The sequence below is a fragment of the Ranitomeya variabilis genome, chromosome 2, assembly GCF_051348905.1.
Source record: "Ranitomeya variabilis isolate aRanVar5 chromosome 2, aRanVar5.hap1, whole genome shotgun sequence".
NCBI lineage: Eukaryota > Metazoa > Chordata > Amphibia > Anura > Dendrobatidae > Ranitomeya > Ranitomeya variabilis.
This window is the reverse complement of record NC_135233.1, coordinates 460,972,405-460,989,651: the sequence shown is the minus strand read 5'-3', so window position 1 is coordinate 460,989,651 and position 17,247 is coordinate 460,972,405.

The window sequence follows — 17,247 nt, the reverse complement described above, 5'->3', positions numbered from 1 at the left end:
ATGGTACACACGTGGTGGCAATAATAGGAATGTACTCTATGCATATATTATTATATTATTCTCATATTATTGTAATCATTTACCTTACATGTGTACGTTGTCTTTTGAAACCTTGTGACTGATTACAAATATGTAGGGATTTTATAATTCTGTTATGTTTCAGAGAAAACATATGTGGAAATGAGGTGACTCCGAAGATTGGCCCTAGAGTCCTCTACCAGTGCTGCTCGGCTAGATTGACAGGTGTCTTTTTGTGTCTGTAGAAAAGTCATAAACCATAGTAGCAATTTTATGATGATGATGAAAGAAATGTACCAGAACAGGGGACGTACTAAAAAGCATGGAGAAAAGCACAAGGAATATAATATTCACCTGTTTTATATGGAATATTCATTTTCCTATTATCTACATATATTCCATGTTCATTCCCCACCTAACAAGCACAGGAAATATAATATACGCCTGTTAATAGGAGAATGAACAGAAATTCCGTATATACAGTTGTTTACTATATTCCCTGTGCTTGTTAGGTGGGGAATGAAACTGGAATGTATATAGATAGTAGGAGAATGAACAAATATCCTATATAATCTACATACATTGCTTGTTCATTCCCCACCTAACAAGCCCAGGAAGTTTAGTGTACACCTGTTTAAATGGAATATCTGTTCAGTATCCTATTATTCAATGTTTAATCCCCGCCTAACAAGCACAGGAAATATAATATACACCTGGTAATATTGGATAAGTGTTCATTCCTCTGTAATCTATATATATTCCATGTTCATTCCATGTTTAAAATGCCTAAGAACCCTATTACACCGCTCCATATTTTTGGACCAATAAGTTATGTTCATTCTTTTTATTTATTTCTTTAATTCATTCCTTTTAGTTCGTCCCCCAGAACAGAGGTATATTGGGTTTACGTATATTACGAATAGTCACATTTTTACCTTGGCTAGAGCTTCTGTAATTTAATATTTCCACTTTCCCTTTGTGAATACATGTTTACTATAAATGTGGGTGAATATGTTTGTATGAATGCTGATGTTAATATGTATATAAAAGAAAAGAAAGTCTTTACTACTCTATGCATGCAACACAATTTTATCCTACAGAAAAAGGCTAATAAGCACAGAACTGACTGTACGTTTCTTTGCTTGCTATCTGCACCTTTGCTTATATACTTGTGGTTTTGGGTGCAACACATATCAGTATGAACCTAAAGCAACGATTTATATGCCTCCATATGCTGGCTTGCCAATGCAAACACTTTCTGTTTAAAGGGAACCTGCCATGTAAAAAAAACACTATTAGCCTACAGATATGGGGTTAATCTACAGGTTATAGGGGATGTCCACTACTAGGACAACCCCTTCTTAAATCAAATGTTCGGCCCCAATAAAATAATAAAGCCTATTCTCTCCTTCCATGTCTTCGCCGTTCCTGCGGTGTCGGCACTCGCTGTCCCCAGGTCAGTGATGCAGTGTTGTGAGATGTGATGCTGGCACCCAATCAGCGCTGGCGTCACTGTCTCCACCTCCGGACAAACTGAAAATGAAGAGGAAGCTGGGGATCAGCTGCAGCCCGGACTTACTCTACATGTTCAGTTTGTCTGAAGGCGGAGATACTGACGCCAGTGCTGATTGGGCACCGGAGCCACGTGTCACAACACCGCATCACATCCTCAGGGAAAGCGAGTGCCAACACTGCGAGAACGATGCCGACAAGGAAGTGAGTAAAGGCTTTATTATTTTATCGGGGCCTAACATTTGTTTTAAGAAGGGGTTGTCCTAGTAGTGGACAACCCCTTTAATAGCATTGTAAATCTGCCCGGATGCTGTTCTGAAAGCTCTGCTGCCAGGAGGAAATTAACTTTGTTCCTCCCAGCAGCCACCACCTTTCAGTCAAAGAGGTGCGGTTTCAAAAACCGCTCAGTATACAGTAAGCCGTGGCTGTAATCACACGCTAGCACTGACTGACAGACGGTTTTGCATTACATCAGTACAGAGTAGACTGTCAGTCAGTGCCGGGGCTTGGTTACAGCTGCCACTCACTATGTACTGATCGGTGACTGAAACCGTTCCAACCGCTCCGCTTTGACTGAAAGCTGAAGGCTGCACTAAAGTTCATTTCCTCCTATCAGTGAGGTTTTCAGTGTGGTGGCCGTGCTGCTTTACATTGCTGTTAACCTGCAAATTAACCCCATATCTACGGATTAATAGCGTTTTTTTTTACAGGACGTGCCATTTAAAAAAAGTAAAAAGTTTATTTGCTAAAGTTAAGGACTTTGCTTCCTTTTAGTTTTGCTATCCTAACTTTATTAAAAATAAGAATATCAAGGCTTTGTTTCCCAGAGACAGTGGATTTAAGAAAAGCCCTGTTATGACCCCAGTGGACAGGGTCTCAGAGGTACGTGTAAGTCTGCGAGATACAAAAATCCAGCTCATAGGGCAGTGGTAACTGGGTTGACCAAATATCTACTCCTAACACCAACACTAGAAGTAGCCGGGGATCATGCCTACGGTGATCGCTAGATGACTCGCGCCAGCCGGAGAATCTAACTACCCCTAGGAGAAGAAAACAAAGACCTCTCTTGCCTCCAGAGAAAGGGACCCCAAAGCAAGATACAAGCCCCCCACAAATAATAACGGTGAGGTAATAGGAAATGACAAACACAGAAATGAACCAGGTTCAGCAAAGAGAGGCCAGCTTACTAATAGCAGAATTAAGCAAGATAACTTATTTGGTCAACAAAAACCCTATAAAAATCCACGCTGGAGATTCAAGAACCCCCGAACCGTCTAACGGTCTGGGGGGAGAACACCAGCCCCCTAGAGCTTCCAGCAAAGGTCAGGATACAGATTGGAACAAGCTGGACAAAAAAATACAAAACAAAACAGAAACAAAAAGCAAGGAAGAGACTTAGCTTTAACAAGCAGGAACCAGGATCAGTACACAAGAGCACAACAGATTAGCTCTGATTTCAACGATGCCAGGCATTGAACTGAAGGTCCAGAGAGCTTATATAGCAACGCCCCTGAACTAACGGCCCAGGTGAGCATATAGGAGAAGACAGAAGCTCCAGTGTCAAATCACTAATGACCACTAGAGGGAGCAAAACGCAAATTCACAACAGTACCCCCCCCTTAGTGAGGGGTCACCGAACCCTCACCACGACCACCAGGGCGATCAGGATGAGCGGCGTGAAAGGCACGAACTAAATCGGCCGCATGATCATCAGAGGCGACCACCCAGGAATTATCTTCCTGACCATAGCCCTTCCACTTGACCAGGTACTGAAGCCTCCGCCTGGAGAGACGAGAATCCAAGATCTTCTCCACCACGTACTCCAACTCGCCCTCAACCAACACCGGAGCAGGAGGCTCAGCAGAAGGAACTACAGGCACAACGTACCGCCGCAACAAGGACCTATGAAACACGTTGTGGATAGCAAACGACACAGGAAGATCCAGACGAAAGGATACAGGATTAAGGATTTCCAATATCTTGTAAGGACCAATAAAACGAGGTTTAAATTTGGGAGAGGAAACCTTCATAGGAACAAAGCGGGAAGAAAGCCACACCAAATCCCCAACACGTAGTCGGGGACCCACACCGCGGCGGCGGTTGGCAAAGCGCTGAGCCCTCTCCTGTGACAACTTCAAGTTGTCCACCACAAGATTCCAGATCCGCTGCAACCTATCCACCACAGAATCCACCCCAGGACAGTCAGAAGGTTCCACATGACCCGAAGAAAAACGAGGGTGGAAACCAGAGTTGCAGAAAAACGGCGAAACCAAAGTGGCGGAACTAGCCCGATTATTAAGGGCAAACTCAGCCAACGGCAAGAAGGTCACCCAATCGTCCTTATCAGCAGAGACAAAACACCTCAAATAAGCCTCCAAAGTCTGATTAGTTCGCTCCGTCTGTCCATTAGTCTGAGGATGGAAAGCAGACGAAAACGACAAATCAATGCCCATCCTACTACAAAAGGATCGCCAGAATCTGGAAACGAACTGGGATCCTCTGTCTGACACAATATTCTCAGGGATGCCGTGCAAACGAACCACGTTCTGGAAAAACACAGGAACCAGATCGGAAGAGGAAGGCAGCTTAGGCAAAGGAACCAAATGGACCATCTTGGAGAAGCGATCACATATCACCCAGATAACAGACATGCCTTGAGACACCGGAAGATCAGAAATGAAATCCATGGAGATATGTGTCCAAGGTCTCTTAGGGACAGGCAAGGACAAGAGCAACCCGCTGGCACGAGAACAGCAAGGCTTAGCTCGAGCACAAGTCCCACAGGACTGTACAAATGACCGCACATCCCTTGACAAGGAAGGCCACCAAAAGGATCTGGCCACCAGATCTCTGGTGCCAAAAATTCCTGGGTGACCTGCCAACACCGAGGAATGAACCTCGGAAATGACTCTGCTGGTCCACTTATCAGGCACAAACAGTCGGTCAGGTGGACAAGAATCAGGCCTATCAACCTGAAATCTCTGCAACACACGTCGCAGATCTGGAGAAATAGCTGACAAGATAACTCCATCCTTAAGAATACCAACAGGTTCAGCGACTCCAGGAGCATCAGGCACAAAGCTCCTGGAAAGAGCATCGGCCTTCACATTCTTTGAACCTGGTAAATACGAGACAACGAAGTCAAAACGGGAGAAAAACAATGACCAGCGGGCCTGTCTAGGATTCAGGCGTTTAGCAGACTCGAGATACATCAGATTTTTGTGATCAGTCAAGACCACCACACGATGCTTAGCACCCTCGAGCCAATGACGCCACTCCTCAAATGCCCATTTCATGGCCAACAACTCCCGATTGCCCACATCATAATTTCGCTCAGCAGGCGAAAACTTCCTAGAGAAAAAGGCGCAAGGTCTCATAACAGAGCAACCAGGGCCTCTCTGCGACAAAACGGCCCCTGCTCCAATCTCTGAAGCATCCACCTCAACCTGAAAGGGAAGCGAGACATCAGGCTGGCACAAAACAGGCGCCGAAGTAAACCGACGTTTCAACTCCTGGAAAGCCTCCACGGCAGCAGGAGCCCAATTAGCCACATCGGAGCCCTTCTTGGTCATATCCGTCAAAGGTTTCACAATGCTAGAAAAATTAGCGATAAAACGACGGTAGAAGTTAGCGAAACCTAAGAACTTCTGAAGACTCTTAACTGACGAGGGCTGAGTCCAATCAAGAATAGCTCGGACCTTGACTGGGTCCATCTCCACAGCAGAAGGGGAAAAAATGAACCCCAAAAAGGGAACCTTCTGTACACCAAAAAGACACTTTGAGCCCTTGACAAACAAAGAATTTTCACGCAAAATTTTAAAGACCATCCTGACCTGCTCCACATGCGAGTCCCAATTATAAGAAAAAAACAGAATATCATCCAGATAAATGATCAAAAATTTATCCAGATAGTTCCGAAAAATGTCATGCATAAAGGACTGAAAAACTGAAGGGGCATTAGAGAGCCCAAAAGGCATCACCAAGTACTCAAAATGACCTTCGGGCGTATTGAATGCGGTTTTCCATTCATCACCTTGCTTAATGCGCACAAGGTTGTACGCACCACGAAGGTCTATCTTGGTGAACCACTTGGCACCTTTAATCCGGGCAAACAAGTCAGACAACAGCGGCAAAGGAAACTGAAATTTGACAGTGATCTTATTTAAAAGCCGATAGTCAATACAAGGCCTCAAAGATCCGTCCTTTTTAGCCACAAAAAAGAATCCCGCACCAAGAGGGGAAGAAGACGGACGGATGTGTCCTTTCTCCAGAGACTCCTTGATATATGAACGCATAGCGGTATGTTCAGGTACCGACAGATTAAACAGTCTTCCCTTAGGAAATTTACTGCCTGGAATCAAATCTATTGCACAGTCACATTCCTTATGAGGAGGCAATGCACTGGACCTGGACTCGCTAAAGACATCCTGATAATCAGACAAATACTCCGGAACTTCCGAAGGCGTAGAAGAAGCAATAGACACAGGCAGGGAATCCTCATGAATACCACGACAGCCCCAACTTGACACTGACATAGCCTTCCAGTCCAGGACTGGATTATGGGTCTGTAACCATGGCAGCCCCAAAACAACCACATCATGCATTTTATGCAAAACAAGAAAACGTATCACCTCGCGGTGTTCAGGAGTCATGCACATGGTAACCTGTGTCCAATACTGCGGTTTATTTTCTGCTAATGGCGTAGCATCAATACCCCTAAGAGGTATAGGATTTTCTAATGGTTCAAGAATAAAACCACAGCGCTTAGCAAATGAGAGATCCATAAGACTCAGGGCAGCACCTGAATCTACAAACGCCATGACAGGATAAGATGACAGTGAGCAAATCAAAGTTAAAAGGAAAAGAATCCAGCTCAACGATGCAGTGAAAGATCCGTAGCTTTATTTCACTTCAAAATAGCGTGTGAGGACAAAACATCAGCACATTAAAACCAAGATCAACGCGTTTCCGGTGACTGAGCACCCTTAATCATGATTAAGGGTGCTCAGTCACCGGAAACGCGTTGATCTTGGTTTTAATGTGCTGATGTTTTGTCCTCACACGCTATTTTGAAGTGAAATAAAGCTACGGATCTTTCACTGCATCGTTGAGCTGGATTCTTTTCCTTTTATGTTTGCCTACGCCCTGACACAGCGGTTCCGTGCTCCGAGCCTCCGGGAATGTCGATATGGTGAGCTGGACTTTGTTTTTTCTTACGCAAATCAAAGTTACAGACAGAATAAACTTAGGATGCAAATTACCAACGGTGACAGGACTAACAACCTTAGTTATACGTTTAGAGCATGCTGAGATAACATGTGTAGAATCACCACAGTAGTAGCACAAGCCATTCCGGCGTCTATGAATTTTCCTCTCATTTCTAGTCAGGATTCTATCACATTGCATCAAATCAGGTGTCCGTTCAGACAACACCATGAGGGAATTTGCGGTTTTTCTATCACATTGCATCAAATCAGGTGTCCGTTCAGACAACACCATGAGGGAATTTGCGGTTTTGCGCTCCCGCAACCGCCGGTCAATTTGAATAGCCAGGGCCATGGTATCATTCAGACCTGTGGGAATAGGAAAACCCACCATAACATTCTTAATGGCTTCAGAAAGGCCATTTCTAAAATTAGCAGCCAGTGCACACTCGTTCCAATGTGTCAGCACGGACCATTTCCGAAATTTTTTGGCAATACACTTCAGCCTCGTCCTGGCCCTGAGACATAGCCAGCAAGGCTTTTTCTGCCTGAATCTCAAGATTGGGTTCCTCATAAAGTAAACCGAGCGCCAGAAAAAACGCATCAATATCAGCCAATGCCGGATCTCCTGGCGCCAAAGAAAAAGCCCAATCTTGAGGGTCACCCCGTAAGAATGAAATAACAATTTTTACTTGTTGAGCAGAGTCTCCAGACGAACAGGGTCTCAGGGACAAAAACAATTTACAATTATCCCTGAAATTCCTAAACTTAAATCGGTCTCCTGAAAATGGTTCAGGAATCGGTATCTTGGGTTCAGACCTAGGATTTCTGATAACATAATCTTGTATACCCTGCACACGAGCAGCAAGCTGGTCCACACTTGTAATCAAGGTCTGGACATTCATGTCTGCAGCAAGCTTAAGCCACTCTGAGGTAAAGGGGAAAAGAAAAAAAAAAAAAAATGAGAGAGGGAAAAAAAAAACTCAAAATTTTCTTTCTTATAATCCCACTTCTGCAATGCATCAAATCTTCAATACTGGCCTGGCATACTGTTATGACCCCAGTGGACAGGGTCTCAGAGGTACGTGTAAGTCTGCGAGATACAAAAATCCAGCTCATAGGGCAGTGGTAACTGGGTTGACCAAATATCTACTCCTAACACCAACACTAGAAGTAGCCGGGGATCATGCCTACGGTGATCGCTAGATGACTCGCGCCAGCCGGAGAATCTAACTACCCCTAGGAGAAGAAAACAAAGACCTCTCTTGCCTCCAGAGAAAGGGACCCCAAAGCAAGATACAAGCCCCCCACAAATAATAACGGTGAGGTAATAGGAAATGACAAACACAGAAATGAACCAGGTTCAGCAAAGAGAGGCCAGCTTACTAATAGCAGAATTAAGCAAGATAACTTATTTGGTCAACAAAAACCCTATAAAAATCCACGCTGGAGATTCAAGAACCCCCGAACCGTCTAACGGTCCGGGGGGAGAACACCAGCCCCCTAGAGCTTCCAGCAAAGGTCAGGATACAGATTGGAACAAGCTGGACAAAAAAATACAAAACAAAACAGAAACAAAAAGCAAGGAAGAGACTTAGCTTTAACAAGCAGGAACCAGGATCAGTACACAAGAGCACAACAGATTAGCTCTGATTTCAACGATGCCAGGCATTGAACTGAAGGTCCAGAGAGCTTATATAGCAACGCCCCTGAACTAACGGCCCAGGTGAGCATATAGGAGAAGACAGAAGCTCCAGTGTCAAATCACTAATGACCACTAGAGGGAGCAAAACGCAAATTCACAACAAGCCCAGACTATCAGAGACACAAAACACTGAATGACTATCCTATATACTGGTAGTTTAAATTCACAATTTTTTTTTTTTCAATTGAAAATAAATAAAAATTGGGTTTAATATGATGGGCCTTAACCCCTTTCTGATATTGGACGTACTATCCCGTCGAGGGAGGGTGGGCCCGTATGACCACCGACGGGATAGTACGTCCAGCGCGATCGGCGGCGCTCACGGGGGGAGCGCGACCGGGTGTCAGCTGACTATCGCAGCTGACATCAGGCACTATGTGCCAGGAGCGGTCACGGACCGCCCCCGGAACATTAACCCCCGGCACACCGCGATCAAACATGATCGCAGTGTTCCGGCGGTACAGGGAAGCATCGCGCAGGGAGGGGGCTCCCTGCGTGCTTCCCTGAGACCCCCGGAGCAACGCGATGTGATCGCGTTGCTGCGAGGGTCTCTTAGCTCCTCCTCACTGCAGGTGCCCAGATCCAAGATGGCCGTGGCATCCGGGTCCTGCAGGGAGGGAGGTGGCTTACCAAGTGCCTGCTCAGAGCAGGCGCTTGGTAAGCCTGCAGTGCTGTAAGTCAGATCTGTGATCTGACAGAGTGCTGTGCAAACTGTCAGATCAGCGATCTGTGATGCCCCCCCCCGGGACAAAGTAAAAAAGTAAAGAAAAAAAAAAATTCCACATGTGTAAAAAAAAATAAAAAAATAAAAAAAAAATTCCTAAATAAAGAAAAAAAATATATATATTATTCCCATAAATACATTTCTTTATCTAAATAATAAAAAAAACAATAAAAGTACACATATTTAGTCCGTAACGACCCCACCTATAGAACTAGATCACTAGTTAACCCCCTTCAGTGAACACCGTAAGAAAAAAAAACGAGGCAAAAAACAACGCTTTATTATCATAACTCCGAACAAAAAGTGGAATAACACGCGATTAAAAAGACGGATATAAATAACCATGGTACCGCTGAAAACGTCATCTTGTCCCGCAAGAAACGAGCTGCCATACAGCGTCATCAAAGAAAAAATAAAAAAGTTATAGTCCTCAGAATAAAGCGATGCCAAAATAATTATTTATTCTATAAAATAGTTTTTATCGTATAAAAGCGCCAAAACATAAAAAAATGATATAAATGAGGTATCGCTGTAATCGTACTGACCCGAAGAATAAAACTGCTTTATCAAATTTACCAAACGTGGAACGGTATAAACGCCTCCCCCAAAAGAAATTTATGAATAGCTGTTTTTTTGTCATTTTGCCTCACAAAAATCGGAATAAAAAGCGATCAAAAACTGTCACGTGTCTGAGAATGTTACCAATAAAAACGTCAACTCGTCCTGCAAAAAACAAGACCTCATATGACTCTATGGACCAAAATATGGAAAAATTATAGGTCTCAAAATGTGGAGATGCAAAAACTTTTTTGCTATAAAAAGCGTCTTTTACTGTGTGACAGCTTCCAATCATAAAAATCCGCTATAAAAAAATGCTATAAAAGTAAATCAAACCCCCCTTCATCACTCCCTTAGTTAGGGAAAAATAATAAAATTAAAAAAATTTATTTATTTCCATTTTCCCATTGGGGCTAGGATTAGGGTTAGGGCTAGGGTTAGGGTTGGGGCTAGGGTTGGAGCTAAAGTTAGGGTTAGGGCTAAAGGTAGGGTTAGGGTTTGGATTACATTTACGGTTGGGATTAGGGTTGGGATTAGAGTTAGGGGTGTGTCAGGGTTAGGGGTGTGGTTAGGGTTACCGTTGGGATTAGGGTTAGGGATGTGTTTGGATTAGGGTTTCAGGTAGAATTGGGGAGTTTCCACTGTTCAGGCACCCGTAGGGGTGGAGCGCATATTCATCACTGTAATGAGCGGTACCACGTGACCGCTCATACAGGAAGAAGCAGCGGCGCTGAGAGGAAGCAGCGAGAGAGCCGGGTGAGTATTTTATTTCCAGCGGGCGGGCGCACAGGGGGTGGGAGGGGGGTGGTGACAGGGATCTTTATTTTAAACACAAAAACAAAAAAGGTTTTTCATATCTTCTCTCCAGCGAACGCTGCTGGAGAGAAGAAATGAATGGCGGTTTCAGCACCAGATGCAGGGGACAGCGCTTATCTCTAGCGCTGTCTCCTGCACGGTCCGTGTGGTACCCAGTCGGCACACGGGCAGCACACGGCTGCCGCACGTGTGCCACAGTGATGTGCCTTGTGAGCACACGGATAACTCCGGTACCGATTTTTCCGGTACCGGAATTATCTGGACGTGTGGGACAGGTCTTATGGAGCTAACTGACCACACTTGTATGTTACTCCCAGTATTAGGTGTACAGCCAGAATAGAATAGAATACATAAAAGATGGATCAATAGAACAGATAGATATCCTGTAGATATATAATTTCATAAGCCCTCCCTACATATAATAAACCAGTACGCTTTAGTGCCTTTCATGTGGCACTAAGGGTGTTTAGCCTTATTTAACTTATTAAATAATTTTTTTTTTAAATGACGTGGAGTCCCTTATTTTTAATAACCAGCTAAGGGAAAGCAGGTAGCTGAGAGTTTGTATTTTCAGGCTCGGATTGGCCAGATAACCATGGACCTTCCCAGCCTATTATTATCAGCTTACAGCTGGCACCTTTGCCTTAGCTGGAAAAAAAAAAAAACATGGAGAGACCATAAAGAAATGATGTGGGGGGGTCTCCCCCTTTTTTGATAACCGGTGTAACAGGCCAGATTAACCCCCCCGCCCAGAATATACCCGGGGTTAAAGTGGCCTAGGCCAGATTATACCCCGGGTATATTCTGGCCTAGCCCAAACTATACCCCGGGGTATAAATTGGACTAGTCCAGTTTATACCCCTCTGGGCCAGATTATACCCCGGGTATATTCTGGCCTAGCCCAAACTATACCCCGGGGTAGAAATTGGACTAGTCCAGATTATACCCCTCCAGGTCAGAATATACCCCAGCTGCTGTAGATCAGATTTTTCAGCTTTTTGAGAACCATTGAGTGATATAATCAATAACGGAGCCCCAGGCAGCAAACGGGGCCCCAGGCAGCGCACAGGGCCCCAGGCAGCGCACAGGTTCAGGCAGCACACGGGGCCCCAGGCAGCGCACAGGGGCCACAGGCAGCGCACAGGGGCCTCAGGCAGCGCACGGAGCCCCAAACAGCGCACGGTGTCCCAGACAGTGCACAGGACCCCAGGCAGCCCACAGGGCTCCAGGCAGCGCACAGGGGCCTCAGGCAGCACACGAGGACCCTGGCAGAACACAGGGCCCCAGGCAGCGCACAGGGGCCCAAGGCAGCACACAGGACCCAAGGCAGCACAGAGGGGCCCCAGGAAGAGCACAGGGGCCCCAGGCAGCGCATAGGGCAACAGGCAGCACAGAGGGGCCCAAGGTAGCACACAGGGCCCCGGGCAGCACAGAGGGGACCCAGGAAGAGCACAGGGGCCCCAGGCAGCGCACAGGGCAACAGGCAGCACAGAGGGGCCCCAGGCAGAACAGATGGGCCCCAAGAAGAGCACAGGGGCCACAGGAAGTGCACGGGGCCCCAGGCAGCGCACATGACTCCAGGCAGCCCACAGGGGCCCCAGGCAGAACACAGGGCCCCAGGCAGCGCACAGGAGCCCCAGGCAGCCCACAGCACCCCAGGCAGCCCACAGGGGGTCCCAGATAGTGCACAGGGGGGCAGAGACAGTGAGCAAGGGGGTAAGAGAGCACAAGGGGGGGAAATAGACAGCGCATGTCCCCTGTGCGCTGTCTGGGACCCACTGTACGCTGTCTGGGACCCCCTTTGCGATGTCTGGGGCCCTGCTCTTGAGTATATCACTCAATCCTGAAAGGCTAGTTTCACATTTGCATACAGCCGTGTGCATGCGTACGCTCTCAGTGAAGCCTTGACCACTGCTGCGCCCCTCCTGTTAAGCTCCGCCCACGTTCTTTTGACGGTGCTGCAACCCGCGTCGAAGGCAACAATCTGGATTTGCAAATGCAAACATCCGCATGCGTACCTGGGCAGGGTTTAACTGTCAGACGCGGCAGTGGGCGGGGCTTCACTAAGAACGTACACAGCCGTGCACAAATGTGAAACTAGCCTAAGATGTCTAGGGCCCCTGTGTGATGTGCGATGTCTGGGGCCCCGTTCTTGAGTACATCACTCAATGGTTCTCATAAGCGTGAAAAATCTGATCTTTAATATGCTTTAATCTTTAATATACTCAAGAACGGGGCCACAGACATCACACAGGGGGTCCCAAACAGCACACATGGGATCCCAGACAGCGCACAGGGGGCAGAGACAACGCACAGGGGCCCTGCGCACTGTCTCTTCCTCCCTTGCACACTGTCACTTCCCCCTCCCTTGTGCACTGTCTCTGCCCCCCTGTGCTCTGCCTGGGGCCCCGTTTGCTGCCTGGGACCTCGTGTGTTGCCTGGGACCTCGTGTGCTGCCTGGGACCTCGTGTGCTGCCTGGGACCTCGTGTGCTGCCTGGGACCTCGTGGGCTGCCTGGGGCCCTGTGCGCTGCCTGGGGCCCTGTGCGCTGCCTGGGGCCTCGTGTGTTGCCTGGGACCTCGTGTGTTGCCTGGGGCCCAGTGTGTTGCCTGGGGCCCGGTGTGTTGCCTGGGGCCCTGTGCGCTGCCTGGGGCCCTGTGCGCTGCCTGGGGCCCTTGTGCGCTGTCTGGGCCCCCGTGCTCTTCCTGGGCCCCCCGTGCTCTTCCTGGGCCCCCGTGCTCTTCCTGGGCCCCCGTGTGCTTCCTGGGGCCCCGTGTGCTGCCTGGGGCCCCGTGAGCTGCCTGGGACCTCGTGGGTTGCCTGGGGCCTCTGTGCGCTGTCTGGGCCCCCGTGCTCTTCCTGGGGCCCCATGTGCTGCCTGGGGCCCATGTGTGCTGCCTGGGACCTCGTGTGTTGCCTGGGGCCCCGTGCGCTGCCTGGGGCCCCTGTGCGCTGTCTGGGCCCCCGTGCTTTGCTTGGGGCCCCGTGTGCTGCCTGGGGCCCCGTGCGCTGCCTGGGGCTCTGTGCGCTGCCTCGGGCTCTGTGCGCTGCCTGGGGCTCTGTGTGTTGCCTGGGGCCCGTGTGCTGCCTGGGACCTCGTCTGTTGCCTGGGGCCCTGTGTGCTGCCTGGGGCTCTGTGCGCTGCCTGGGACTTCGTGTGTTGCCTGGGGCCCCTGTGCGCTGTCTGGGCCCCAGTGCTCTTCCTGGGGCCCCTGTGTGCTGCCTGGGGCCCCTGTGTGCTGCCTGGGGCCCCTGTGTGCTGCCTGGGGCCCCGTGTACTGCCTGGGGCCCCTGTGTACTGCCTGGGACCTCGTGTGCTGCATGGGTCCCTGTGCGCTGCCTGGGGCCCCTGTGTGCTGCTTGGGGCCCTGTGCACTGCATGGGACCCTGTGTTCTGTCTGGGGCCCTGTGCACTGCCTGGGGCCCTGTACGTTGCCTGTGGCCCTTGTGCGCTGCCTTGGGCCCCTTTGCACTGCCTGGAGCCCTGTGCGCTGCCTGGGGCCCCTGTCTGCTGCCTGGGGTCCTGTACACTCCCTGGGGCCCCTGGGCACTGCTTGGGACCCCGTGCGCTGCTTATGGCCCCTGTGCTCTGCCTGGGGCTCCATGCGCTGCCTGTGGCCCCTGTGCGCTTCCTGGGGCCCCATGCGCTTCCTGGGCCCCTGTGTGCTGCCTGGGGCCCCTGTGTGCTGCCTGGGGCCCCTGTGTGCTGCCTGGGGCCCCGTTATTAAGAATGTCACTCAATGGTTCTCAAAAGCCTGAAAAATCTGTTCTACAGTAGCTGGGGTATATTCTGACCTGGAGGGGTATAAACTGGACTCGTCCAATTTATACCCCGGGGTATAGTTTGGGCTAGGCCAGAATATACCCGGGGTATAATCTGGCCTAGGCCACTTTAACCCCTGGTATATTCTGGGCTGGCGGTTAATCTGGCCTGTTACACCGGCAAAGCAGACAGCTGTTAGCTGCTAGTAACAGTCTGGGAAGGTCCATATTTATCTGGCCCATCCCAGTCTAAAAATACCAGACCATAGCAGACCCTGGATTGGGCCCTTTGCCTTGGCTCTTCCCAATTGGCCTGGTGTGGTGGCAATCGGGGTAAGGCTGGCCTCACACTAGCGAGTTTTACGGATGTATGAGCGCATAAACTACGTCCGTAAAATTCGCATTACACACGGCCCAATGAATCTCTATGGCCCAGCTCCTATCTGCCACATATTACGCATCCGTAATATACGGTCTTGTATGGCCGTAGAAAATCGCAGCATGCTGCGTTTGTCACCGTATTGCGCTAAAAAAATCACCAATGAAAGTCTATGGGGGCGAGAAAAATACGGATTCCACACGGACCAGCAGTGTGACTTGCGAGAAATACGCAGCGGTGTTAGTGAAAAGCCGGTAATTCAATGGCCGGCTTTTCATTTCTCCTTTACAAACCCGACAGGATATGAGACATGGTTTACATACAGTAAACCATCTCATATCCCCTTTTTTTTGCATATTCCACACTACTAATGTTAGTAGTGTGTATGTGCAAAATTTGAGTGCTGTAGCTGCTAAAATAAAGGGTTAAATGGCGGAAAAAAATTGGCGTGGGCTCCCACGCAATTTTCTCCGCCAGAGTGGTAAAGCCAGTGACTGAGGGCAGATATTAATAGCCAGGAGAGGGTCCACGGTTATTGGCCCCCCCCTGGCTACAAACATCTGCCCCCAGCCACTCCAGAAAAGGCACATCTGGAAGATGCGCCTATTCTGGCACTTGGCCACTCTCTTCCCACTCCCGTGTAGTGATGGGATATGGGGTAATGAAGGGTTAATGCCACCTTGCTATTGTAAGGTGACATTAAGCCAGGTTAATAATGGAGAGGCGTCAATTATGGCACCTATCCATTATTAATCCAATTGTATGAAATGGTTAAAACACACACACACACACACACACACACACACACACACACACACATTATTAAAAAGTATTTTAATGAAATAAACACACAGGTTGTTTTAATATTTTATTGCTCTCTCAATTCACCTGAAGACCCTCGCTTGGCAAAATAATAAACCAACAATATACATACCTTCTGATGAACTGTCAGGTCCCACGAAGTAAATCCATCTGAAGGGGTTAAATCATTTTACAGGCAGGAGCTGCGCTAAAGCACTCGCTCGTACCTGTAAACCCCAGGTGCTGAAAGGAAAGCTGGGTGATCTGTACTTACATTGAGTCGTGGTGAGGCGCCCTCTGGTGGATGAACTCATATGAACTCGAGCGTGGGAACTTTTAGAAGGCTCCAGTTCATGAGGACATCCACCAGAGGGCGCCTCACCGCGACTCAATGTAAGTACAGATCACCCAGCTTTCCTTTCAGCACCTGGGGTTTACAGGTACGAGCGAGTGCTTTAGCGCAGCTCCTGCCTGTAAAATGATTTAACCCCTTCAGATGGATTTACTTCGTGGGACCTGACAGTTCATCAGAAGGTATGTATATTGTTGGTTTATTATTTTGCCAAGCGAGGGTCTTCAGGTGAATTGAGAGAGCAATAAAATATTAAAACAACCTGTGTGTTTATTTCATTAAAATACTTTTTAATAATGTGTGTGTGTGTGTGTGTGTGTTTTTTAACCATTTCATACAATTGAGTGAGTGCAGCTCTAGAGGTGACTGGTGTACAAGACATGGTGTAACAGCAGAACAGTGAGTGCAGCTCTAGAGGTGACTGGTGTACAAGACATGGTGTAACAGCAGAACAGTGAGTGCAGCTCTAGAGGTGACTGGTGTACAAGACATGGTGTAACAGCAGAACAGTGAGTGCAGCTCTAGAGGTGACTGGTGTACAAGACATGGTGTAACAGCAGAACAGTGAGTTCAGCTCTAGAGGTGACTGGTGTACAAGACATGGTGTAACAGCAGAACAGTGAGTGCAGCTCTAGAGGTGACTGGTGTACAAGACATGGTGTAACAGCAGAACAGTGAGTGCAGCTCTAGAGGTGACTGGTGTACAAGACATGATGTAACAGCAGAACAGTGAGTGCAGCTCTAGAGGTGACTGGTGTACAAGACATGATGTAACAGCAGAACAGTGAGTGCAGCTCTGGCTATGACTTTAAAGAATACTAATTTTATCCATGAATTGAGAATGATCAGTCCCACATGAGAAGCAAAATTCTCTGATATCTATAACAATGTTCCTAAAATTGAGATGTCGGTTTCCAATAAGGTCCTCTGCTGTTATGGCTGGCCCCTTGTAACCAGTCGACAAGTAGATTGCTGTGGGAGGTACGTGCTGTTGAGGATTTGTGCACCGAATAACATTTATTTGCCAAGTTTAGGTGAATTCCAAGGCCCAGTGATGTGATTATATTATTTTCACTACGAGGATGAGCGTAATTACTGTACACATGTCACAATGCACGTGCCTCTACCTGTTTATAAAAGTTGGGAGTTATGACCCGCTCTTATTTGGTTCTTTGTTTTTTTGGGTGGGAGGGGCAGGTCCCGATTAAAATTTTTGCTATGTTTCCTATGTAAACCTCTAGCCTTCGATTAAAAATGTTATTACCTATGATGTGGTTAATAATTTGTTTTCACTAGACAACCTCTTTAAATGGCACTTGTGATTAAATTAATGCTATCCATTCCTTTAGCAGCAGGAATCCAGAGTTTAGCTGCATTTGTCTTCCTCCCTGTTCAAAATTTTTGATAAACGGCTCA